Consider the following 26,917-nt stretch of genomic DNA (forward strand, 5'->3'; position numbering starts at 1 on the left):
CCATTTTGATTCCGATTTTTAAGCAATGTGATAGAAAAAACCCAGCAAACTACCAGCCTATAGCGTTGCTAGATCCGCTGGGCAAAGTTTTTGCGTCATTATTACTAAAAAGGGTGATCGATTGGGCAAAGACTGTGGGAAGATGTGACCCCAGGCAGACAGGCTTTGTTAAGAATGTAGCAACTAATGTTAACCGGCTTCTTCTAAACATCTTAAAGTTCGAAGCACTGAAGGGAAAAACGACGACATACGTGGCCTTTATCAATTTTTAGCTTGCTTTTGATTCGGTGAATAGAACAACATTTTTGACAAAATTAGAAAGGTGGAACTGCCCAAAAGATATTGTTCAACCAATTAAAGCGTTATACACAAATACGTCGGTAAAAATCAGATTATCTCAGCAAGGGCATGTTTCTTCGAAAATACTAACATGAAATGGATTAAAACAAGGTTGCCCTCTGGCTGCAACATTGTTTAGTTTTTTCATTTCAGACTTTCAAGATATTCAAATATGTCCAAAAGGCAAACCACTAAGATTGAACAATACGAAAGTTACATATACGATGTATGCGGATGACTTTGTGATCCTCGATAAATACAAGTCAGACTACAACAAAGAATGGATCAATTGGAAGTTTATGTTACAGACAATTAATTAAATAAAGATCAATGTAAAAAAAAAACTAAAGTAATGAATCTTTCACGATATCCAAACATGAAAAAAAAGCCTCTAGTAATTTTCTTGGAAGGGAAACAAGTTGAAACAGTCAACACATTTAAATATGTAGGGCTGCTCTTAAAACAATCATCTACTGAAAAAGAATGGGTTGATAGGCTAAAAGAGAAGGTCCTTTCATTAGCCCGCCAGGGCAGAGTACTCCATCTGAAATATGCAAAATTCTGTTGAAGCCGATTATCGCCTTTTATAGGCAGAAGCTCATGGTGATATTAACATATGGTGCCGAAACGATTCTCAACGCTCCACGTGAATTATGGGTACATCTAGAAGGGCTCATTGGGAGAAAAATCTTAGCCTTACCACCAGCTTACTCAATGCCACGTATAAGGTTTGAATTGGCACTGCAATCACTGGAAGCAGCTAAGAATTGGAAAACTTTGATGTTGTATAGAAAGATAATATCAAAAGATGACATCCCTGCAATAGCAATCTTGTGATAGAAAAATACATCTAAAGACTCAGTACCAAAGATGTGGAAGGAAGCCTGCATCCAGATAATGACACAAGAAGATATATCTCCCGATATGTTAGTCAACCGACCACAGAAAGCCAAAATAAAACTATTAAAAAATTATTGGATTCGTACACAACACCAAAAATCATTATACCAACTTGCCCTGAACAGTGACATAGAGACACGTTCACTGAATCAGCTTCCACAGTATCTGCAAATCTTTCCAGAAATGGCTTTTAGAGATACTTTTATGAGATTACGTTTGAATATCCTTCCCACAAGAGACATTTTGGTTAAAACTCACCAATCACCGGCAAACCTGATCTTCTTTCGATTTTGCCTCAAGCCCAACCAGGTTGAATCGTTACGACATCTTACAATGAACTGTACAGCGCTCCAAGAAAAAAGACTGGTGTTCAGCTGGATGCTTACACACAGAACTATACAGCTAGAACCGGAACAGCGATGGGCCCTAATCATATCTGGAAATGAGAAGTCGTTGAGATTTAGAGTTATTCAATTTTGGAATTCAATTATGTAACCTAAAATGTGCGTAAATAATAATAGAAGAAAGGAACAGTTGTATATACTGTATATTTTATTTTATGAATTGAGTAATTTTAATTTGAGTAATTAGAATGAATGAAATTTGTAATAAACTATAACATTCAATAAAAAAAAAGTAAAACTAAAAAAAGGAAAATATACCATCCTTTCATGGGGTATAATCGGAGGCGTTAGAAAATGCCAGGCTCTTTGCTTTTCCTAGGCGTGACCTTGCTGACCCTTTTTCCCCTCTCTTCGTTTTCTTGCTCTTACTTTTCCTGATACACTTTTGTTTCCTGCACTCCTTTACTTCTTCTTTCCTTTCTGTGCACACTTGCACTGTTTACTGTTACTTTTCTTATCGTGCCCCTGGCACTTGTTCTTTATTCTTTCCGTGCTACCCTGCACCTTCTTTTCTGTTTTCCTCTTCTCGTGGCCTTGGCACCTTTCCTTGCCTCTTCTCGTGCCCCTCTGTTTTTTCCGTTAAGGCCACTCGCACCCTTGTGCTTCTTTTCACTTTCTCTCTCGTTCTGCTTTACTTTTGCTCGCATCTGTGCTTTCAGCCATTATGCTTTCTGCTTCGCTCTTGCTTTGAGGCAGGCTTTCTGCTTCACTCCGGCTTTCGGCTGGCCTGTCAGCCTTTATAGTTTCGGCTTCGCTTAGGCCTTTAACTGCATTTTCCTCTTTAATACTTTCCATTCTTTGCAATTCTGTGCCGCTTTTACTGTCCGTGCCTTTCTCCTGCTCCGCTTTCATCCAAACGCACTGTCCCAAAACACATTGAACAGCGTCGTATTGAGAGGTAGTTCCTCCTGGCAGTGCAGGGTTGAGGTCAGGCTGAAACCACCTGCCCTTCAGTCACCCTTGTGGTTGCCACTGGCCCCAAGGGAACAAGCACTCTCCTGGACCTGGTTTGCAAAATTCAGGCTGCGCTTCTCGGGCTCCCTTGAGGCACGGCTCTCTCACCATGCTACAGCCCCCACAAACCGGGCCAGTTTCTCTGCACGCCGTCCTCCTCCAGCCTGCAACTCCGGCTTCTCTATGCTCCTGGGCTCCACCGGTCCGGACTGCATCCCCAGCTTGCTCCTTCTTGTGTGCATGATCATACCTTTTATAGTGAACAAACCCATCAAGTGGAGTCTGGTGTGAGTAGTTACTATTGAAACAGTTTTCCTATTTGAAGTGGTTTTTTTCTCATACCAGTTTGGTAAGTACGGCGACTCAGTTCTTTGTCTATGCAACTTCTTTGTCGCGTCTTTGGAGTAATGCAGAGAAAAACCCAACTCTGATAAATAGATTCCTTGTATATATACTCATCAAAGACAGGTGTCACAGCTAATTTGAAAGTTGCTTCATTTTATTTGTGAATAGTTCAAAATGAAAATCACTCCGCCCTTATGGGCTTGCCCTTGTGATAACATTTGTTTTGGCTCAAGTGCCTTTTTCAATTCAGGGCATTGTTAAATATCTGTTTCAATTAGTCATCATTGAACCTGTAAGCGTGACAGAAATAAAGGGTTGGTAAAGGGGAGGAATTCAAGGGTTTCAGAGAACAGAAAAAATGTAAAATAAATAAAAAACAGAAAATACTTGTAAATAAATAGGTGGCTAAGCAAAGTAGGAGAGAGAACAAACAAAAATGTGTATACCATATCTCATCTGCATCAACATTTTTATATATACATCTATCTTACTTATATATGGTCATACTTTTCACCATTTGTTCATTTGAGTACCCAGATACATGATACATACTTCTAATCTCTAGGTTATGGTATCATCACATATGGTATGCCTTAGGTTAATGGGAAAATGCCCTCCATTACAAGATATGTAGTTGGCTTACTACTATTTCTCTTATTTTAAATGTGTCCTTTTACATTGAGTATTTTACTGAATAATAGAATAGTATGTTACCATCCTTGAAGTATCTTCACATGTGATGTGCCTTGTGATATTGGGAATATCCCCTCTGTAACAAGCTATGCCATTATCTTACTACTGCTTCCCTTAATTTAAACATGTTTTTTTGCAGTTTGCTTTAACACATTTCCTATACACTCTAAAATACATCAATCTAAGGTCTTGCTTCCCAAGTTATTTACATAACTGTACATCTTTAACTGTCATTGTTACTACTAGGTTTTGCCCTGCTCGGCTTATTCGCGCGTCCCGTGGGAGCATATTGCTTTTCTTTTCCCCCGTTCTCTTCAACTATCGATACATGATACAATAACCATTTAAAGCTATTGTCAAGACGTGGTTTACCGCGAAGACTAAAATACCTCCGTCCCCAAGCACCAGTCAGAGAGGCAAGGTTCAGTCGCTGACCGGTTATTGGGGACACAGGTGGGCTGGAAAGGCAGCACCGGATTCCTAGGTAGCTGAAAAGGAACAGAGCAGAGTTAAGGACAGTGTAGCTAAACCACAAGGAACAACACAGGACCAAGGAAAACCACCTACCTATGGAGAATCATAGAGGAGTTCGGGGAGGAAGCAGAGAAAACCCCAGAAGCAGGCTTAGGCTCCCCTCTAAGGTGCAGCACAAGATGTCAAGAAAGTTCCAGCAGTAGATACCAGCAAGGCAGTCCATTGATATCCACATAATCCACAGTTCAGTATCCAAGGAAGTCCAGAAGCAAGATGAGTCCAGATCAAACACAGCACAGGGAGATTCCATAAAGGCAGTAAAAACACAGTCCAAAGGTCGAGCACACCAGGGATAAACTGCAGGGAGGGAAGGAAGAAGAACCAGGCAGCAAGGTCCAAAGGGTTAACCAAGCACAATCCAGCAAAGCAAAGCAGGGTCAGTTCACATGGGAGCAAGAGAACAAAAGTACACAAGGAACGTCAAACGCCGGCCGGAACACAGCTGAGAAGCAATGGCTGGCGTGATCTATGCTTATTTATACTAGTTGCCTTGGTAATTGGTCACGTGACTCATTCTGGACCACGTGGCCTGAGGTGCAGCTCTCCGTGGGGTCCCAGCGTCAACCCCATGTTGGGAGATGGGAGCGGAAAGCAAAGGGCGACCCCCATGTCCCTGTGAAAACAGTGCAGTATTAGGACGGCCCCGGAGTCGGCGGAACGCTGGATGTCTGGGAGAGAGCCGGCTCCGGGGCCAGGAAGGAGGTGAGTGCGTGACAGCTATTCACATCAGGCCCCATAACTATTTACATTCATAGTAAACCGATCGCTTACTTTCCAAATCTATTTTCTCATAAATTCGATCGTCCTTGCGCGTTGGCTGTCGTGTTCCACCAGAGCAGCCAACGCCATTGCAGTAATGTTTATGGCCGTTGCCATGGTTGCCTGTGGGCATGCGCCGTCTTCAATTTCCCCTTTGCCTCTGTCTGTCATATTTTGGGTTCACGTTAGTGCTCCTCTATAGGCAAAAGTGATGCATGCCCAATGTAGTATTCACGTATAATTTATTGTAGTTAGTTCCCCAATCCCGTTAATTGCACCATAGTAAGTGTGCTCAAATATAATTATTAAAGTTAAAAATAAGGTGCACCAACGAACCCCATAATGAGGTAGGGTGAGCCTTGCTATCTGATTTGTTTTAATTGGTTAACATCCCCCTCCCGCCAGAGGATCACCGTCCTACTAGCGGGGAGACTATCCCGATTACGAGCCCACACAGCAGCCCCGCCTGCCCGCGCTGCTCCCTTGTCGTGGTGCTGCAGAAATGACCGCCTGTGCACCAGGCTAACCCTCCCCTCCGCTGCACGTCATGTCCCGACCACCCTATGGCGGACACCTGCCCCCGTCCCGGCCTACCACCACCACCCTGCCCCTTCTACATCATGGTTACGCGCTACTGATAAGGCCCCAGCACCCTTATCCACCGAGAGAGGCACCCCAGCACAGGAGTCTCCTCTTGCATAACGCCGAGTAGGGATAAACTGTGTTTCCCTGCAGGGCGCCGGCCATCAGCTCAGAACCTTAAAAAACCAAAACGACCCTCAAAACCCACAGGTATCACCACCACCATGAACCCCCCCGACTGCTGCCACCATCACCACCACTACTGAGCATAATGTGTGCACCTCCACTACTATAACACAAAAAGTAGGAGCGGATCACTTCCATTCCAGGACGAGCTCACTCATAATACCCTATCCAGGGTTTCACCAATGTTTATAAAAAACAGTTCACTTTTCCGTTAATAATTATCATATTGATTTTTAATCTTTGGTTCACAGATCATTATGTGATTCTTTGCAAATCATCCTTCAATCCTGATTGTTCAGTGTCATATCATTTTTTGGCCAATGCATTTCGGACTTCCGTCCATCATCAGGGCACTTAACACTGTTATTGATTTACCAGAACAGATCCCATTATATCACAATGTACATGTATTATGTAAATAATTCCCCATTATCACCATATTGTGAAATACACCCAAAATGTATCATAATTGCACATACCTGGTCATTGTTATGGTCCAAAGTGAAATTGAGCAGAGCATAACAGAGAGATGTAAAAAATAACAAAACAAACAGAAACAAAAATTTCTTAGCACCATCTTATTATCCATATTAATGTCACTTTTTTCATTGTTCGTAGCAAATTCTCTACCTGTCTCACTTCTGTCGCTTATAGTGCAATTTCACTCTGTTTATACTGTTTGTACTCCTGCACAGCTCACAATACCTGTAGAGTCAAAACTCACAATTAGCTTCCCTCTATGTGCTAATTCCCTAATCCTACATCGTGACACTGATCCCTTGCTTACCTCCTATACTCCGTGTTCTGTGTTCGTGTTGGTAGCTCGAAAGAAGCTGCCTCCGTGGTTCAGTGCATCTTTAAACACTGGTCATGCTGAGCATGCGCATTACATTTCGCGCTATTTTTTCATCGATATTCATAATTTTTGCCGCAGAATAAAAACTTTTGACCTCATTACACCTCCGAGGTCGCGGCATTCATAAAGATAAAAGAAAACAAGTTTAATCTCAAAAGATTTAAGGGATTTTAGACGCAATGCGCGGAGGCTTCATTACCGCACATGGGCTCCTATTGTTCACTACATTTCTTGTTCTCGCACATGCGTGTTACTTACTTAGGGTAGTGTTACTCGATCTAATAGGCAGTGACTAGTATTTAGATATACGTGATGCAGTATAAGTGGTCACAATGTCTTTCAGACACATCCTATTCTATTTAACCGTGCCTAGCTTAGTGTTCTGGTTAATTATACATCAAGACCACATTAGTCACAACCTCCACCTCTATTATGTGCACATATATTTCGCCAGATTCCCAGAGCATTATGTTGCCACATGTTTTAAAATACTGCATTCCATATTCAATGTGTGCATTATTCATATCTTAGTCTGCAATTGCCTCTCTATGGTCCAACAGCTTGGGTCTACGAGTTGGCAGTGGGGACACTGCCTTACGTCCCGCAGGGGATGTTCCCTGAGGGACATGTCGTGGATCTCTGCTGTTGGAACCATCAATTTATATTGATTTGTTCATATTCTTGTTCAAGATTTTACAAGAAGCACACCAAGTTCATCTCTTCATTGATACCCCCTGGTCTCAGGGAGTCAAGGCGATCTATCCAAAAGGATTCTCGTTGGTTTAATCTCTTCCCCAAATCTTCGTGTGCATTATATTGTCCGACAACTTCTAGAACTTGTACCCTCATCTGACTGATGTTGTGTTTCATTGAATTCCAATGCCTTGCTACAGCTGAATTCACGTTGTTATTCCGAATACAAGATCTGTGCTCGTTCCATCGTAGTTTTCCCCGTCTTTTCGATTGGCCTACATAGTAAATGCTGCAGGGGCATTTAATACCATAGATTATGTTCGGTGTATCACATGTGGCATAGCTTTTGAGTTTTATCTTTTCGCCTGTACGTGGATGATCGATCGTATCTCCTTTTGTTACAAAGTTGCAGTTGCTATTGCAAACAGGAATATGTTCCTTTTCTAGTTACTTCTGGCGTCTTCTTGGTTGGTCTAGATTTCACCAATCTGTCCCCTAGGTTCGCACTTCTTTTGTAGGCGAAGGTAGGCAGTTCTCTAAACAAATGTTCCACTCTCATGTCATTCGTCAGTCTGCACGAGTTCTTTTTGATTGCATTCTTGATCCTGGTACTCTGTACTGAATAGCATGACACATATACTATGGGTGGTTCACTCTTATTCTTTGCTATTCTGTTCGTTGTAGGTTTCATTATGCGCTCTTTAGCTGCCTTTATTTCTGTGGGTTTATAGCCCCTGGATTCAAATCTTTCACCCATATTTTCAATTTCTTGTTCACATGTTGCTTGGTCATTTACAATGCGCTTAACCCTCATCATCTGGCTGAAGGGTAGATTCCTGATCAGGCTTGGCTGGTGGAAGCTCAAGTGGTGGAGCAAGTTATTACGATCTGTCTCTTTCCTATATATGTTAGTAAGGTATCTGTTGTTCTGAATCTGTATATCCACGTCCAAAAAATGTATTTGCCTCTTCGAGATCTCATATGTAAATTGTATCCGTTGATCAATACTGTTTAAGAATACGAAAAATCTTTGAGAGTTTCTCCTATGCCGATCCATACCCCAAAAATATCGTCAATAAACCGAACCGAAATGGAGATGTAATTTCTCCATATGGGATGCTCCAAAACATAGTCCCTTTCAAATTTATGCATAAAAGTGATCGCATATGTCGGTGCCATAGATGCACCCATTGCCGTCCCAGATGTCTGTATGTAAAACTTGTTTCTATATTGGAAATATGAATTTTCAGAGATAAATTGTATCAGTGGTAAAATAAATTCTTTAATTGCCTTCAAATCTCCTACTTTAAGGAGAAGCCACTCCACTGCTTCCATACCTAAGTTGTGCGGGATAGACGTATAAAGGCTCCTAACATCAATAGTGAACAAGATGGAGTTCTCTGTGTATATGTTGCCTTTTAATTTCTCCAAAAAATGAGTGGTGTCCTTTATGTAAGTACCAGTTTTCTGTATTAATGGTTGCAAGAATTGGTCTATGTATTGTCCAAGTGGTTGTAGTAGACTGTCCACACCAGAAACAATAGGTCTACCGGGCGGATTGGTTAACTGTTTGTGTATTTTTGGAAGTGTATAGTTTGGAACTCTCTGATGTTTATTGGTCAGAAAAGATCTTGTTTTTTCGCTTATCCAACCCAGTTCTTCAGCTTTTTCCAACACTTCTTCAAGATGTTTCAGTATTTCTACTGTAGGGTCATTATCCAACTCAACTCTGAATAAACATCAGTGTTTCCTAGTTGGTTCATACATTCTTTATGGTAGTTTTGACTATTCATGACAAGTGCCCCTCCTTTATCCGCTGGCCGGATGGTTATGTAATCATTACAAAACAATCCTTACAGTAAGCTAAATTCATTTGGTTTCAAATTTCCATATTTGGGTCACTTGAATGAAAAAATGATCAAATCTTTGAGGACTTGCCTGTGGAAAATCTCTATAGACGGAACGCTTATTGGTGGCATGAAGTTGCTTTTCTTTCTGAATTCTTGTAATTCTTCTAAATCTTTTTCCTTTGTGTCATTTCAAGTTCATCGAAAAAAAACCTTCAATTTCAATTTGCGTATCAATTTAAACAAGTCGATCTTAGTTTCAAACATTGTTGTGCTGTGGGTAGGAACAAAACTCAGACCTTTCTGTACTAGGGTCTCTTCCATCTTGGTTAATCTTCTTGATGATATATTCACTACTAGGTTTTCTTCTGTCTTGCTCCTCTGGTCTCTATTCTTTGGTTTTCTCTTCCCACGTCTCATTCTTTTCCTCCGGTTGCCTGGCCTACAAAAAGTTGTGCAGTGGAAGGTTCTCTCACTGTCGATGTTATAGGTTCTGTCTGTCGCTCAGTTGGAATGTTATCTCTTGGCATGCTTTGTTTGCCTCTAGAATCTTCAGAATCTGTACTTGAGGTGTTATCTGTGCTTCCTTGATGTTGTTTCTTTTGGAATGGAGTTAGGTATTTGTCCATCCAGGTGTATACTTCACCATTCAAATAGTCGTAGGTATTTCTATGAAATCTCCTCACCTTTTTTGCCTCAATTTCACTCATATAAGATTCTAGTTTGTGGTTAATATCTATCAGTATGGTTCCCAATTCTTCTTTGCCAAATAGTGTATGTAGCTCTTTTTCTAATTCCCCAATCTCATCATTAAGAGTTTTAACATTCTTCGTGAGTTCTTGGATAGTTAAAAGGATCAAATCCAGAGAGCATTTGTTTAAAATTGCCTCCCACTTATGCACAAATTCTTTATTTTCTTTGCATAGAGTTGGTCGCAAGTTAATTCTGAGTTCTCTGGGAATCCTTTGGTTCTTGTAATATCGGCCTAACGTTATTGCATGCAACTTCCTGTTTATTTCTTTTCGAATTAAATATTCCAATTGTTTTATTCTTCTTAGTGGGTTGGGGTCATCAGTTTTAGTTTTCCATGCGGGATCACTGATCTGTGTCAGGATTGCCTAGTGAATTTACCAAAGATAAGCAGTGCCCATCCTACCCCTTGCTCTTGTATTTGCACCTCCACTACTGCTACCATGGCTTCTATTGCTGTTCATGACACATATGCAGCCGCTAATGCCAATGATGTTGTACTTGTAAGCGCTCCCAGCACTGCTACTGTTGAACTTGGTATATGCGCCACTACTACTGCTAATGATAAACCTGCTGTGTGCTATGATAAACCTGATGTGTGCTATGATAAACCTGATGTGTGCACCCCCAGCACTGCTACTGTTGAACATGGTATATGCACCACTACTGCTAATGATAAACCTGCTGTGTGCAATGATAAACCTGCTGTGTGCACCCCCAGCACTGCTACTGTTGAACTTGATATATGCGCCACTATGGCTAATGATAAACCCGATGTGTGCAATGATAGACCTGATGTGTGCACCCCCAGCACTGCTACTGTTAAGCGTGATGTATCCGCCACCACCATTCTCACCAAGGATGCCTCCTTAACTACTACTTCTAAACATGTCCTTTACGCTACCACCAATGCTACCAAAACCACTCCTGACCACACTGCCAGCCCAACCACTGGCACACTAACAACAAGCCCACCACACCTACCGCACCCCCCCCAACTCGGGGAGCCAAGCAGGCCATCCACACTCAAGTGTGCCCTCATCAATGCGCGATCCCTCCCTGTGCACGCCCTAGACATCCATGACCTTCTCTGTCAATCAAACCTCGACCTACTATTCATTAGTGAGACGTGGCTCCACGAAGCCTCCGGCCCAGCACTGGCTCTTGCCCTGCCCTATGGTTACACAATTTTTAGACAAGACCGGAAATCACAAAAAGGAGGGGGGTTGCACTGATAGCAGAGCAATCCATTCCCATCAGAAGAATCCAAGGAGACCTTTCACATAACTGCGACTACATGCTCATCAAAATCAACCCCTCGCCTAGCTGCACCATCACCGTCCATGTCACCTACCGCCCACCAGGACCAGCAGCAGAATTCCAAGAAGCACTCCTACACGCCATCAGTGACAACCTCAAGAAACCCACCATGTCCATCCTCCTCAGTGACATGAACCTTGGTCTCAATGACACCCCAGATGGGAATGCCACCTCCCTCAACAATGCCCTTGCCACACTTGGCTTCAAACAAGAAGTGTTAGCACCAACCCATAACAAAGGTTGCATCCTGGACTGGATCACCCAACACAACTGTCCATTATCAATCCCAGTCATCTCCCCAATTCTGTTGTCCGACCACTCCATTATCCACTTCAATCTCAACTATGCCAGAACTCCTACCACCACTCAAGAAACACTGCCGCCTGCCCACACCAGGAGTGCTAAGCAACTCACCAAGGAAAGACTTCTTCCACACCTCCAGGTCCCCGAACTCAAACACCCATTCACCAACAATCTGGACACCCTTGCAGCAACCTACAACTCCATTATCACCAAAGCCATAGACACCATTGCACCACTCACACAAAGAAAAGCCAAACCCATCAGAAAAACAAACTCATGGCTCACCCAGGATCTCCTGAAACTATAATAATAAAATCGATCAGCTCTCTCAGCATGGCAAACAAAACCCAATGACACCACCAAACGAGCCTTTAAAAACATCGCTAAACAATACAAGCCCGCTATCATCACAGCCAAGGCTAACTCCTTTAATACCAGGATAGCCAAGGCCAAATATGGATCCAGAGAAATCTTCACAATCTTCAGAGAACTGGAGACTCCCACTCCCCCTTCTAACCCCTTGAATAAAGACAAAGAATGGTGTAACGACATTCAAGAGCCGATGCTCAATAAACTGAACACCCTACAAGAAAAAATCATCAGCCAACAAAAAGCCTTATAGCTACAACTATCTGACCTACACCAGAACACCCCATCCGAAATCTCAGCTTTCTCATTCCAGGAGATGACAGAAGAGGAAGTCCTAACCATACTCAACTCAATCAAACCCTCCAACTGTAAGGGCAACTCATGTCTGGCCCAGCTCATCAAGGACAGCCCCCCCACACTGGTACCGTTCTTCACGGCCTTCATCAACGCTTCTTTCAAATCAAACCAAGTGCCATCCTGCCTCAAAGAAGCATGGGTGAGCCCACTGCTGAAAAAACCTACTCTTGACCCAAAGTCACCAGGGAACTACAGGCCAATCACGACGGTTCCCTTCCTTCTGAACATTTTGGACAAAGCTGCATACCTCCAAGTACAAAAATACCTTGAAGCTTACCACCTGCTTGGTCTCCGGCAATCCGGCTTCCGCCCCAACCATGGTACATAAACCGCACTATTGGACCTCAAGAACCAAATCGATGACCTCAGAGACGCAGGCAAACCAGCTCTCCTACTACTCCTTGACCTTTCAGCTGCCTTCGACCTGGTCGACCATGACACCCTCTGCCACCACCTCTCAACAGCAGGCAGCTTTTCATCAGACGCCACTGCATGGATTGCATCCTTCCTCAGGGGCAGAGAAATGAAAGTCTTTTCAGACCAAGCCTGTGCCCAACCGCACCTAATTAAGTGTGGGGTCCCGCAAGGGTCTTGCATATCTCCTACACTGTACAACCTATTCACAAGGTCACTATTCAAATACCTCGATTCGATGGGCATCACATACACTAACTACATGGATGATCCGCAGGTCCTCATCCCTCTTACAGGCGATTACGAGGCCGACCAAAAAAACTCTTAACTCCATCTACACCACCATCCACACTTGGATGGCTCATAACTGGCTCTGCCTCAACAGCAAAAAGACAGAACTACGTATCATCGGATCTCCGGTCACAATCAAAAAAATGGGACCCCAATATGACTCCTTCTTCATTGACAACTCCCGCGTTTTGGTTTCCCAGTCAGTCAAAACTCTGGGAGTATACCTGGACTCAAACCTCACCATGAATAGACAGGTAAATGCAATCTCTTCAGCAGCTGCCTACCACTCGAAACTTATCACTGCCGCAAGGCCCTTCCTATCGCAGCAAAACTCACTCACCATTGCCAGAGCAATCATAGTTCCCGCCTAGACTATTGCAACGCACTCCTACTAGACACCTCAGCAAAACACATCAAAAAACTTCAAACGGTGCAGAACAATGCCCTCAGAGCAGCCACCGGAGTCTCTAAAAGAGACCACATCTCGGCCACCAGGAAATCCGTCCACTGGTTACCCATCAAGGAACGGATCCTTTTAAAGTCACTGGCACTTACCCACAAATGTTGCCACGACACAGCACCTCACTACCTTGCGCAAAGATTCTCTGTGCCCCCCTTCAAACAGACCCATCAGATCCAGCCACACCAACCGATTAACCATTCCTAAAAGCATGAGGACCAGAGCAGGCGGCGCTAGCTTCCCAGTTATTGCAGCTACCAACTGGAACCTCTTACCCCCCCTCTATCAGAGGCATCGAGTCCCACTTGGTCTTCAGAAAAGCAATAAAAACCATGTTGTTCGTGTAAACCCCACACTGGACTTGATACGATATGTATGTACTTTTCATATGTCCGTGCTCATCTTGCCAACTGTGTAAGGCAACCATCCATGTATGGGCTAATGTAAGGCACTCCTCCATTGTAACCTTGTACTGACTATTGTAACCCTGCACCAACTTCACCCCTGTAACTAAGACACTTCCTTGAAACAGCGCCCCGATGCCCCCGGGTTGCTAGGCGCTTTACAAATGCATAAATAAATAAATAAATAAATAAATACTTGATGACCAAAAATAATTGCACCATTTTTTATCTTCATCTAATCCCGGTAGCTGCACATACAGCACGATAAGCTGGTTTGCTGATTCAAGATTGATGATTATAATTCTATTCCATTTACACCAAATACTATGAGGTTCATTTCTAGGGTGATCCTCCTAGTTTTAATGCCTGTTTCAAACGCATATTATTTGGTATTCTCAGATACTTCCTATTGGTAACCTATAATGAGAGAATTCAAGTATAATCAAAGTCCACTAAGAAACAAAATATTGTGAAAGGATAAGCCTTGCCATCTTAGTCTCTTGGTCCATCCTTTGCATCTACACTTTTGTGTTTCAGTGTTTATTTGGGTTTCGGATATAGCTTCCTAAACCTGTGTCATACCAAAACATTTGATAAAGTGCCCTTATCTTTTGGTTCTGCATTACTCAACTGTTCACATATTAGGCCCTTGTGAAAACTTATAGCTGCCCATTGGATTTTCACAGAAATGAGGCCATCTCATTGTCTGTATTTAGACCAATTTCTGTTGCCTTATATGTACCTATTAATCTTGCTGCAGCTTGTCTGAGCATCCTCTCTCTGTTCCCTCCTCTCTTGCCAATCTTAACCTTCTGTAAACCTATGTATCTAATATCTTTCTTGTTATCTAATTGGTGTTCAGTCTGCCAGTGAGTGTGCCTTCTTGTGTGCTTTATTAATGTTCTTACTTGAGTACCCTCTTTGTTGGAAATGCTTGGTTAGTAGTTCACATTCTTTTTCGAAGACTTGTGAATCTTGGCAGTTCCGTCGTGCTCTAATAAATTCTCCTGTTGGTTTATTTCTTATTGTTGATTCAAAATGGCAGCTGGTCGCATAGAGTGTGGAATTAACCTCAGTTTCCTTTCTATATGTGTAGGTTTCCAAGTAATCCCCAACTGCATGTATTGTTAGCTCTAGAAAGTTAATATCACTCTCACTGCTTTTTCCTGTGAATTGTATTCCAAAGTCATTTGTGTTGATTCTTTGAGTAAATTCGTCAAACTCTTGTGCTGTTCCCTTCCATATCAGTAGAACATTATCAATATAGCATGTCCATGTTTCCACTTTCTCAGAGAATGCACATCTGTGTATACCACTGAATCTTCAAAAAAGCCCATGAATAGATTTGCTAGTGCCGGCGTATATTTTGTACCCATCGCAACGTCCTTTATTTGTTGATACAATATATTGTTGAAGATGAATATATTAAAGTCTAGTGTTGCTTGTAGCTTCTCCCACTTGATGATAATGTGAGGCTGATTCATCCCTGAATACATAATCTAAGGTCTTGATTGCTAAATTATCTTTAATCGATGTATAAAGGGTTTTGACATCCAAAGTGGCCCTAAGGAAACCTGCTTTCCATTTTATTGTTTTTAGATTCTTGATCACATTTGTGGTTTTCTTCAAATATGACTTCAGCTTGCTCGCTCTTGGGTGTAAAATATTATCCAAATATTCTGATATTCTTTCCGTCGCCCAACCTATTCCACTTAGGATTGGCCGTGCTTCAGGAATCGTGCCACATTGCTTGTGTATGTTTGGGAGGAAGTATATTGTTGGCATGGTTGGTTCCTTTCTAAGCATATATGTTCTTTCATCATCTGATATTAGACCTCGTCTATGCCATCCCACAATCAGCTCCTCCATGTTTTTCGTTATGTCATTTCTAGGGTTTCCTTGCTAAATTTTATAGCAGTGAGGGGTCTTTAGATTATTATTCGCCATCTCAATGTAATCTTTCCTGTTCATAACTACACCGTTTCCCCCTTTATCTGCTTCCTTTATCACAAGTGTTTTATCACATGTCAATTCCTTGAGTGCCTTAGTTTCATCCTCTGTCAGGTTATCCGTTCCTCTCCTGTATTTGTTTTGTTGTTGTTTATCAACTATTTTTTTAATATCCTCCGTTACTGCTTTGTAGAAAGCATCAATCATGTTGTCTGGTGGTAATTGTGGTGTAAATTTTTACTTCGGCTTCAGTTCTTCCATCTCTAGGTTGTCAGGTGTTATGGCAGTTCATGTAATGCATTCCTAATTTCATATGTTTCTGTTTCCTGCAATGACCTTATCAAGTGTGTGTTCTCAGTATTCTGGATTGATAAGGAACTCCTATCCACCCGAGTTCTTTCTGTAGTTGCCCTAGGGGCTTTTGTCGCGAAAAACCTTTTCAGTTTTAATTTTTGTACAAATTTAAAAAGGTCTATCTGTAGTTCTATACTGTCATAGCGTACTGCTGGTGCAAATGAAAGTCCTTTGTTTAGCACCGAGTTCTCTTCTTTTGTCAGTGGTCTACTTGATAAGTTCATAACTAAGTAATTTATTTGTTCCTTTTGACAACTTCTTTTGAACTCGCTCTTGTCAGTCTCCAGTGCGTTTGGATTCCATGTGTCTTCTCCCCACCCCCTCCTTCCCCTCCTCCTAATGTTGTCTGTTCTGTCCTTGAACTAATGGGTAACTGAAAACGGACCTGTTTTGCTCTTTTGTAACGTCTAACCTGATTCATGAATCCCAACTTGTTTTTTGTTTTTGTATTTATCTTTTCCTTACAGTGTTGCATCCTCCTGGTCTGATTCCATATCAGAACTTCCTGATGATGTATGAGGGGTGCTGCCTCTCGATGTTGGTTTCAAGTATTGATTGTATTTATCCTGAAATGTGTAGACTGAAGGATATTTTGTCTTATTGGGGTAAATTTGGGGTTTGGCTGAATTTTCTTACCGTCAAAATATGAGCAGTAGTTTGGTGGTAAATTAGCCTTGCATTTATATTGGGTTTGGCCTCATGTTATTTTAGTGACCATACCTTGTTATATTATATTGGGTTTGGCTTCATATTATTTTAGTGACCATACCTTGTTATATTATATTGGGGTGGTATTTAGTGGTGAGCATGGTTTTCTTCCTTATATTATAACCCCATCATAAAACAAAACCTTCCTTTCTATTAGAGTACCTCCCAGTGGTCTATGGAGAGCCTTGGACCTATGCACGTGATAGAAACCCAACAGTTTTATTTAGAGTGCCACCTATAGGTTGTGGTCGGTATCACTGGCTTATTTACATCCAGCAATCTATGTCATAAAGTATTACTGGCTCATGGATGTCCAGTATTCTATATATCATCTCAGATTACCTCCCATCATCATGCAATGAAGACTCACACGCACTAAACTGCTTTATCACTGAATATTATTAGCTTCGTTTGGATTTCTGTTTCATCTGCAGTGGTAAATTGATAAATGCACTACTGAACAAAATGAATCTCCCCTGTATATTTATACATACATTCACAGATGCAAAAATGACATTAAACCATTTGTTTTCATGAATACTTATTATTTGGAACCATGTTCACATATTAACAAATCTTACCATGGCTACATTGCATCATCATCAGAAATACAAAAAAGAAAGAGAATACAGAACATACAAGTCTTTTAAAGCATGGTAAATTTTTCCCCATTCTGAACATGGTGAACAAATACATGCAGTGACTTCCCTGCCTTTCTACGCTGTTCTAAAGCTCAGCCATTCATGCTGCATTTAACAGTATCCTCACTTGTACTTATCTTACCCAAAATGATTCTTTAAAGTCCCCCACGCGACCTTGCTCCACTCACAAAGACAGGCCCAGCCAGCATGGAATGCTTCTGTAAATCTTGTGTGTCTGGGAAACACGGCGAGAAACTCTCTAGCCAGCGCTCTGTGACACCTTGGACTTCTGTCTTCACAGCCCAGTCTCCACAAACTAATCCCTCTTCGTAAGTTTTGCCATTAGCAAAACTCAGAACCTTCCTACTTTATTTATGTGGCATGTCTGTATACACTTTCTTCCAATCAGGTCAAAAGCATGTTTTCTGCGCCACCCTTCCTTTCCAGAACAAAGAAATCCTTGCTCTCTGAGCAACTGTTTGAATTTATTTCCTGCTGCCTCTTCACCTCTGCTTTCTGCAAACTAACACATAGAAAAAAAATATTCCAGAGTGCATATAAAGAATTATAGCAGTGCTACCAAAATATGTATTTTCACCTCATTTTGCACATGAGACTACATTATAATGTTAGGGAAGTTAGAATTAGTGTATAGTAAATGTAAATTCAGTTAGTCAGTTATGTACATTCTAATATAGTTTTCATGCATGAGGTATCCAAAAAAAATGGTGCACTTCATTGTTTGACCTGGCAGCACTAACAGGGTAATTCATGGAATTAATGTGCGCTGAAAAGGGGAGTGCACGTGTGAAAATTGCAGCGCACGCGTGCTAAGGCCGCGCATGCAGCCGTTTGTTGAGTCATGGAATGCGCTGCGCGTGTTAACCCAGGGATGTGCACCAAATCCGTTGGTGGTGCACACGGGCGCAAAGGTCACCAAACGCTGTGCGCGACGCGCATAGTGAAAGCGCACAACGTGTAGTGCACACAACAAAAGGGGCGGGACATGGGGTGGAACACGCGGAATGGGGAACAACGCATGAAAATGTTGGCGTTACACGGGAAGTGCCGCAGCTAAATGCTCACAACACCCACACGCGCGCTAACAACACGTATTCATGGAATCGAACAGGGGAAACCTGTGTGCCAAAAAAGATGCAATAATCTGGAAACACGTACGCCAGCAGGAAGCAGGCGTAAGCGGCCCCGCGCAGCATAAAAGTGCGCGCAAACAACAAACAAGCTCATACGCTACGATTAATATACCGTTTCTCGCAGCAGTGGTCGTGGGACACCGCAGGAGGAGGATAGCCAGGCCCCGCATTGCTTTTACCCAGGACCAGCCTTTTTGGGATGCCTGATGACCAGGTCTATGGGAGGTACAGGTTTCCACCCCATATCATCCTATAACTGGTTGCTGAGTGGGAGGATGACCTCACATCACCCACCCTGTGCTCCTAAGCACTGAGCCCCTTGGAAAAGGTGCTTAATGTACTGCATTTCTTGGCTACTGGATCATTTCAGTGGACAAGTGCCATAGTTGGGGGTGTCTCACAGGCCACGCAGTCACACTGCCTACACCAGGTGTTGGCGATCATGACTGCACGCCCCGAGTCCGCAGGCACATATACATGCCCAGAACACCTGCAGAAAGGCAGGCCGTCGTCCAGGACTTTAACGGGGTGGCACACTTCCCCAAAGTGCTAGGTGCCATTGATTGCACCCATGTGGGGCATAGTGGAGCGCACATTCGGAGTGCTCAAGTCACGTTTTCGCCCCTTGACCGTTCTAGTGGGCAGCTGCTATATGCGCCCCCAGTAGTGTACAGGATCATAGTGGCAGCATGTGTCCTGCACACCGTTGCAACCCGGCGGGGTGTGCCGGTGCTCATGGTGGTGCCCCCACATCCCCAACCACATGCACGGCCACTGCGCATGGGAGGTGAAAGGGAATGTGGTGAGGTAGCCTGTACCCAGCTTGTGGCAAATTTCTTCACCTAAAATCCCACCACTGCCGAGTGCACACAGGCCTGGCACATACCAGCTGACAATTGATGATGATGACAAAAGGGACAGTCAACTGTCACAACCATACCACCCTTAGATTGTTTACCTCTAAGTGCTACATTGTGTGCATCACTAGCTACTTAAACACACCCAATTCTGTGTCAGTAAAAGGCTGTTTTTCTTTCTATTCAGGTGAAACAAAGCATTCCTCCATCTTGGTGCAAAGCTGTGATAGTCCCCATTTACAAAAAGGGGGATCGCACAAGCCCAGCAAGCTATCGCCCAATAGCATTGCTAGATGCACCTGGGAAAATCTTCTCCAGAATTATTTTGAGAGACCTTAATATTTGGCTACATAATGAAAACAGACGTGACCTTTTTCAGACGGGCTTCGTAGCGGGGTTAGGTACTGCTATCAATATAACTACCCTCAATGCTATTAAAGCAGCATATGCAATGAAACAACAATCTCTCTACTAGGCATTTGTCGACTTTCCAGTCGCCTTTGATTCTGTTGATCGACAACTATTATTTAATAAAATGTCGAATTTTGGTTGCCCGACATCACTCATTTCGTTAATAAAACTATTACACTCTGATACAACAATGCAAGTCAAACTGAACCTAGATGGGTTGGTATCTAAAACCATTCATACTAAACGCGGCCTAAAGCAAGGCTGCATTCTTGCTTCAACCCTGTTTAATATGTTCATCTTTGACCTAGGGATAGATTTTTTGAAGGTAATTAATGATGCACCTAAACTCGGCAAGCAATTCATCGCATGGCTTCTTTATGCGGATGATTTGGTCCTTATTTCACAAACACCGAGTGGACTTCAGTTACTTCTTAATCAGCTAGAATGCTTTGTTGTCAAGAATAATCTTACACTTAATTTGGAAAAAACCCAAGTATGGAACTAAGAAATAATCATCTGAAACTTCGGAAACACAATGATTGGGTTCTGTTTAAACAAAAACTAACGATAGTTGATGAATATAAATATCTTGGTGTAATGTTCAGCAACTCCACTGCAAATAAACCAGAGCAAAGTAGTTTGAGTAGGAAACTATTATCTTTAATCTCGCAGGCCAAAATACTTTTAGCTAAATTTGGTAAATTCTCTTGTTCTCATGTTCTTACATTTTACCTACAAAAGGTAATTCCCATCATGACTTATGGGGCTGAAACTTGGACACCCCAAAAACGAGAATATTGGGACAGAATCGAAGCTCAATTTTGGAAAAAAACCCTTAATCTACCGAGCTCGACACCAAATGCTCTTCTGCGGTTTGAATTGGGCCCTCTCTCGATGCATATTCAAGCAGCCTGGAAAAGATGCAATCTTTTACGAAAATGTCTTCTAAGACTAACTGCGAACAGTGTGCTAGCAGTACTGGCAGACTATTTGCTACGTTCCCAACATCCATTCCCAAGAAATTGGAGAACTACTGTGTTCGATAATTTGAGTGAAGCAAATATATCACTGGAATTGTTATTGCATACTCCAAACAGGGCAAAATTGAAATTGTATATATTTGACTGGCAATGTACACAACAAAAATGTTTAGCATTAAAAGATTTTGATAGAGCACTATTCGGTCATAAGAAATTGCGACAGGCAGCTGATTATCTATTGAAATGCCCATCAGCCATACTGAGAAATCAGATCTTAAGGTTTCGGTTAAATTTGTGGCCAACAAATCAAATACTGTTGAGAAGAGGTCTAATTAAAGCAGAAGTTGCACATTGCCGATTTTGTAAACTTGTTGAGATGGAAGAGACTCTTAAACACTTACTGATTGTATGTGCTGGTCTAAAAACACAAAGGGAAAAGATTATCCATAAACTTACTCAATCACATTATATATCTCGTTCTGCCGATGAGTTATGGTATGAATTGTTTGCCACACCTAAAATCTCAATAAGAATAGCTACTATGCAGTTTTTAAAATCAATACTGCACCCAGCTGAATCTATAATTAGTCCTTAATGCTGAAACATTGTGTTATAGTAATGCGAACTCGGCTAAAACTGAATTTTATGGTGTGTGGCTTTTGAATTATGAACTGATTAATTACTACTATTGTGAATGTAACTATTGATGAGCATATCTTAGATTTCTTTCTTACCTCTTCTTTCTTTTAGTTGCAAATAATTGAAATTGATGTGATGTGCACTTAAGTATTATGGAAATTTGTGATGCGCTGGTCTTGGCAGGGTGGTAACTGTATCTTGAAAAGTGAAGTGCAGGACTCGATTGGCTTCCGGGGCTGGGCCTCTTCGCACTGTGTGTCTAACTCGAAGAGTAAGATGTCTGCAAGTGAAAGAATATGGGGTTAATGACCTGGGATTGTCGGGTGTCTCTCTCTCTCCCCCTCTCACTTTTCCTTGGAGCCCCAAGGTCAATGTGCTCACCTTAGATAGGTGAATGCTGGACTCTCCATCTGCGTCTGGTGCAGGGTGCCGTTACCAGTTCCTTCACTGGCTTGAAACGTAGGCCTCTTGACTTCAGAGGATTGCTAACCGTCGTTAACTGCACGAACGGTGAGTTTCCGGGCCCCTTTAAGTCTTTAGGTGCGTGGGCACGTTAGTATGGAATAGGGCTCTGTATAATGTTCTTTTCAAATGGTGCCTTTTGTCTTGCAGGGCTCTTGAGGCGGAAGATGGTGGTTTGAAGAGAGCCGGAGTTCGAGCCAGTGCATAGGAATGAAGCGCTTGGGAGTGCGTAAGTAAGTGCCTGTTGCCTGCTTTCGAAATGCACTCCAACTGTCTCTTTTCTTTTGCAGGTATGAGTTCGGATGTTGAAGAGACTCTGGAAAACGCCAGAGTATTTGCAGGCGCCTAATTGTGGAGGGTGCGATGGCGCGTGAGTAAATAGCCTGCCTAATGTCTCTCCTTTTCTCTTTCAGGTGCAGGAATGCAGCATTGAAGAAAACCGGAATTCGAGGGGTGCCGGTAAGTAAATTCCCCACAGTGATTTTGATGAGCCTGGTGCCACCGGCGCCAGGACAAGGTCCAAAAGGTCCCAATGGGGACCGGCTGGTGCCTAGGATGAAGGTTAGAGGCCTGCTTCCAAGGACGTTGGGCTGGTCCTAGCCCCTTGGAAGCAGTGATCATGACAGTATTTTAATGAACCAATTTTCTAGAAAAGTTTTTGTTTTGAAAGGTTAAATTACTTTGACCAACCAAAATAAATATATTAAAAAAAACAAAAAAAGGAAACATTAATGCAGCATGAAGGACTACCCCCTGGCAAAATAGTACACCCAAATAGTGCCATGTCATCCAACCCCTCCCTAACGCCATCTCAACTACCCAACACACCATGGCATGGCATGCAATGTGAAAGCAACCAAATGAATGCACAACACATGACACAAGTGTCACAAAGTGCACCTTCCCAAATGGAAACAGCCCAGAGACGCTTCCCTCTCACTAATGAAAAAGAAACAGCACACATAAACAAATACTTACCAGCAAGACAAAACTTTAGTACAGGACCCAACAGTGGCAACGTATGACAGTAAAAAAATAAAGTAGTGCAAGTGTCATAACCTGACAAAGGTAGCACATCGACCCCTTCCATCTCCAGTGTGTTGTTGGTAGGTAAATGTGGCAGTGTACAGCATACAACATGAACTGTATCTGCAAAGGAGACTGGCTCGTTAATACATGAAGAAGCTACAAGCAAATATGCCAAATGTCCAGTATGGAATACAAAATACAAATCAACCATGCAGTGGAGTACTCATCACCAATCCCCACTAGGGACGTATACACAGTTTGGAGTACAGACTTCCCACACAACTTATGGTAGCCCAATGCCTCTGTGTAAGTTACTGTCACTTGGTCACCACCTTGCGAGCCCATGGAAACGGGAAGCAGGAGTGGAATATGTGTCAGGAACCCAAGTTTTAAACCCAAACACAGGACATGACTGCATGTGCCCAGCTGTAACACAAAGTGGATGCTTACGGGAGCCACACAAAGCAACACACTGTAACATGAATGTACAAAATAGTTATGAACAGAAAAGTAAATGTAACTTAAAATAATTTAATGAAAAATAATTAAAACATGGTAAATGAAAAGTAAACAAAAAGAATCAAATGGAAATAGAAATATCAAAATAGTAAATAAATAAAAAATAAATCAAAACAAAATAAAAAAATAAAATTAAACATGAAAAGAAAATGAAAACAATAAACTGAAAAAATCAACAAAAAAATTAAAATGAAAAAATGATATTCTAATGAAGAAGTTTCAAATCAGAATCAAATATGAACTACAAAAAGAAATGTACAAATAATTCCATTTTGTCAAAAAGAAAAATGAAAAAGAAAAATCAAAAATGGCCATGTGTCGACCAGGGGGTTGGGGGGCCACCCAGGAGGGAGGAGATACAGGGTGCACCCCAACACCCACATGTGTGGATGTTGAGAAAAAAAATAATCCCTCCTTGGGCTCATGGCCTGCACGGCTACCCTATAGTGGAAGAACTGCCGTTGCTGTAATCACCCTCTGGTGGTACATTAGAAGGTGCGGGTGGTATGGGAGGCAGACCACGCAAAGCCCTGGCATGCTCCTCAATGGCAGCAAGCATGCGGGTCTGAAAGCTTTGGTTCTGCAGGATGATGGTACGTTGATCCCCATGCAGCACCTCATGGGTAGCACGGATTTCTGCCTGCAAGGCTTCGCGTGATGCCCGGATCTCCTCCCGGGTTGCCTGGAGCTCAGCTGAGATTGTGCGTGTTAGCTGATCCAGCTGCTGTTCTGACCTTGTACTCTGGGACACCTCAAGTGCACCCAGAGTATCTCTGAGGGACCTGTGTTCTAACCTCAGGGCATCCCTATGGGCCTGTGACTCTGCAGATATGGCTCTGCGTAGAGTCTCCAGTCCAGCCCATCAGTCCCTGTTGGACGCCAACATGTCCTCCCTGTGTGAGTGGCACATGGACTCTGTTGCCTGCTGCTGGAGCTCCACCTGCCTTTCAGGGGGGAGACTGGAAGTGGCCACTCTATCCACGGCCTGAGCCATCATCTCACACAATGCCCCCTGTTGTGCTGCAATAGTATACATGGAGTTCTCCCACACAGTATTGCCTGGTGGTACACGGCCACCACCTTGGCGGGCACCACACCTGTTTGGGGCAACCTTGCTGTGCTGGCACTGCCTGAGGCTGCAGGACTGCATTCCTCCTCTGATCTGCTGGCCCAGGAACAGGAGCAAATATAGTGGAGTGTGACCCTGCATCCGTAACCGCTACAGGCGGACATTCCAACACTGAATGCCCCATAGAAGGGTCTACCCCCAGTGCAGGTGGGTTGGACAGAACAGCATCCCTACCAGAAACAGTCACCTGCGACGGGACATTTGTCTCAATGTCAGATTCAGCACCTGAGGCATAGAAGTCTTCGGAGGTGTACCCAGAGACACCCGTGGACAGGATGGTCAGTAGGAGTAATGGATTTTCACCCACCACCACCCCACATCCTCCACTGGTGCCTGGTTGGGGCTGTGAGTACTCCTGCCCGAGCGCCATCTCCTTCTCCTCAATAGCATCTAGTGCCTCATCACCTGCAAAAACATAAAAGAAAAGTAATGAAGACAGGCATGAGCAGCATAGCCCACACACATAGGCATCACAATGTACACATCGAATACATAAATGACACATGACACTAACTCTGGCATGCATGCACTGGCAATAAGGTGGAAGGGGAGCCTAAAAGCAGACACTGAGGACTCCAAGATGGAAATGCAACACATGTGCTGCATGCTGCATAGCACCTGCATCACACATTAGCCTGTGAGTGGCATGGACAATCCACATACATGACACATGCCAAAACACACATGGCACGTAGCATCGCCATGGCAGATTTGACAAGGACACCCAGATGGTAGCAAATCGTTACTGTCCCCCATCCATGTGAAATGGACATCATGAAATAGAACATGCAAAAGTGTGTGACAAAACACGCATGTGCCACACGCTGCAACAAAGCCAGTGTTTACTAATACAGTGATGGCAGGCACATGGAAACATCAATGGTTGGTCACTTGGACATGAGAGAAGTCAATTGTCATGTTGAACATTCAAGCAGGGCCCCGAAGTGATCATGTGCAGGGCATGTGTAGGTGCACAATAGTCAATCAGCCTGATTGATGAAATCATTACCATAATGAGTAAACCAATTTGGGGAATTGTGGGTTGAAATCTATGTCTGAAGTATGGTGAATTATGGGCATAACGGCACAACAATGTGTGTTAATCATGCAAATGATTCCATCAATCAGGCAGAATGAACAGGAAAACAGTATCAACAATGTTGTGGCTTGATGGCAGTTGAAGGGCAAGTGCAGTAATCAGGTGCAAATTGTTAACTGCGGTCAGAAGGGATACTGTAAAACCCAAACCCAAGTCCGGGGGATGGTTTGGAGGCACCACATGGGTGACCCATAGCAGTCATGACTACACAGCCTCACCTGGCACTCAATCAGAACACATCACCCAAGCAACATAGTTTGCACACATATACATGGCCACTCACCGGACATTGCCTCAAGATCTGGTAGGTCTCCCACGCCTTGGATCTGATCCTCTGTGATAAAGCCTCCAGCGATTGACTCATGTTCTGTGTGTACTTCCTCCTCTGGTGGAGACCCTCTGCCAGTCACCAGAGTAGAGGCATGATTGGAAGCCAGCTTGTTTTTTGCTCTGCGTTTGAGGTCATTCCACCGCTTAGAGCAATCATCAGCTGTGGGCCTCACAAATCCAAGGGAACTAGTCTGGTCTGCGATGCACTGCCAGTGGGCTTACGTTGAGCAGTCGTAGTCTTGCACCCTGCAGTCACCAGCATTTTGCGGCCATGGGCCGACACGTAGCCCACAAGTCCGTCTAGTTCTACATCATTGAAACTCTGCTTCCTTGACGTGTCGGAGGGGGGAGCCGTGTCTGGGGTCCCAGCATGTACCGCAAGAGCACCCTTCTTCCTCTTGAGAGGTGGTGCGGACCCTGAGTGGATTACACCGCTCTGGTCGGTAGGAGCTGAAGCGCAGGTGGACTGGGCACTGGAAGGAGCCAAAGGCACGATGACCAAAGGTCTCACTGCAGGCATTGGCTGCTAGGTGATGTTGGCAGGACCAACCTTGGTGTGATGGTCTTGGACCAACACTGTCCCAGCTGCGTGACTCGGAGCTGGGGTGGATTGAGCTGCAGCTGCCCCTGCAGCCTCCTCACCATGGGTACTTGGAGCATCAGATGACATTGCTGCCCCAGATCCACGTGTCCTGGTGACAGCAACTTTCACTGCCACACGTAGCTTTGACTTGGTGACACGGAAGTCGGCCTGTGAGTCATCCCGTGCCAGTTCGGTGAACAATATGGGCCGGGTTAACAGGGCCTGAGCTGGGATGGTGTCAACTGAATCTCCCGACCCATTGGGGGGGCATAGGTGTCCCTGATTGGTCCTCCACACACTGGCCTCTTGGGC

The 26,917-nt window shown here is 43.4% G+C and overlaps 1 protein-coding gene and 1 long non-coding RNA gene across 2 annotated transcripts in view; one reads left to right on the top strand and one right to left on the bottom strand.

The window, feature by feature from the left end:
* Positions 1-2,148: 2,148 nt before the first annotated feature.
* LOC138570966 (uncharacterized) lies at positions 2,149-4,427 on the bottom strand. The gene is made up of 2 exons (XR_011303884.1): positions 4,203-4,427; positions 2,149-3,232 (listed from the first exon to the last, which is right to left on the bottom strand). It is a non-coding gene; the product is annotated as an uncharacterized lncRNA (long non-coding RNA).
* A 343-nt stretch (positions 4,428-4,770) lies between these two features.
* LOC138570930 (SURP and G-patch domain-containing protein 2-like) overlaps positions 4,771-26,917 on the top strand; it is a 906,804-nt gene continuing 884,657 nt past the window's right edge. Inside the window, exon 1 of the mRNA XM_069649158.1 lies at positions 4,771-4,871. The gene's annotated coding sequence lies outside the window, so the exon portion shown is untranslated. The remainder of the gene's footprint in view (positions 4,872-26,917) is intronic.

Source organism: Ambystoma mexicanum, chromosome 1p, assembly GCF_040938575.1.
Source record: "Ambystoma mexicanum isolate Mex_15411 chromosome 1p, UKY_AmexF1_1, whole genome shotgun sequence".
In the NCBI taxonomy this organism is placed as follows: Eukaryota; Metazoa; Chordata; class Amphibia; order Caudata; family Ambystomatidae; genus Ambystoma; species Ambystoma mexicanum.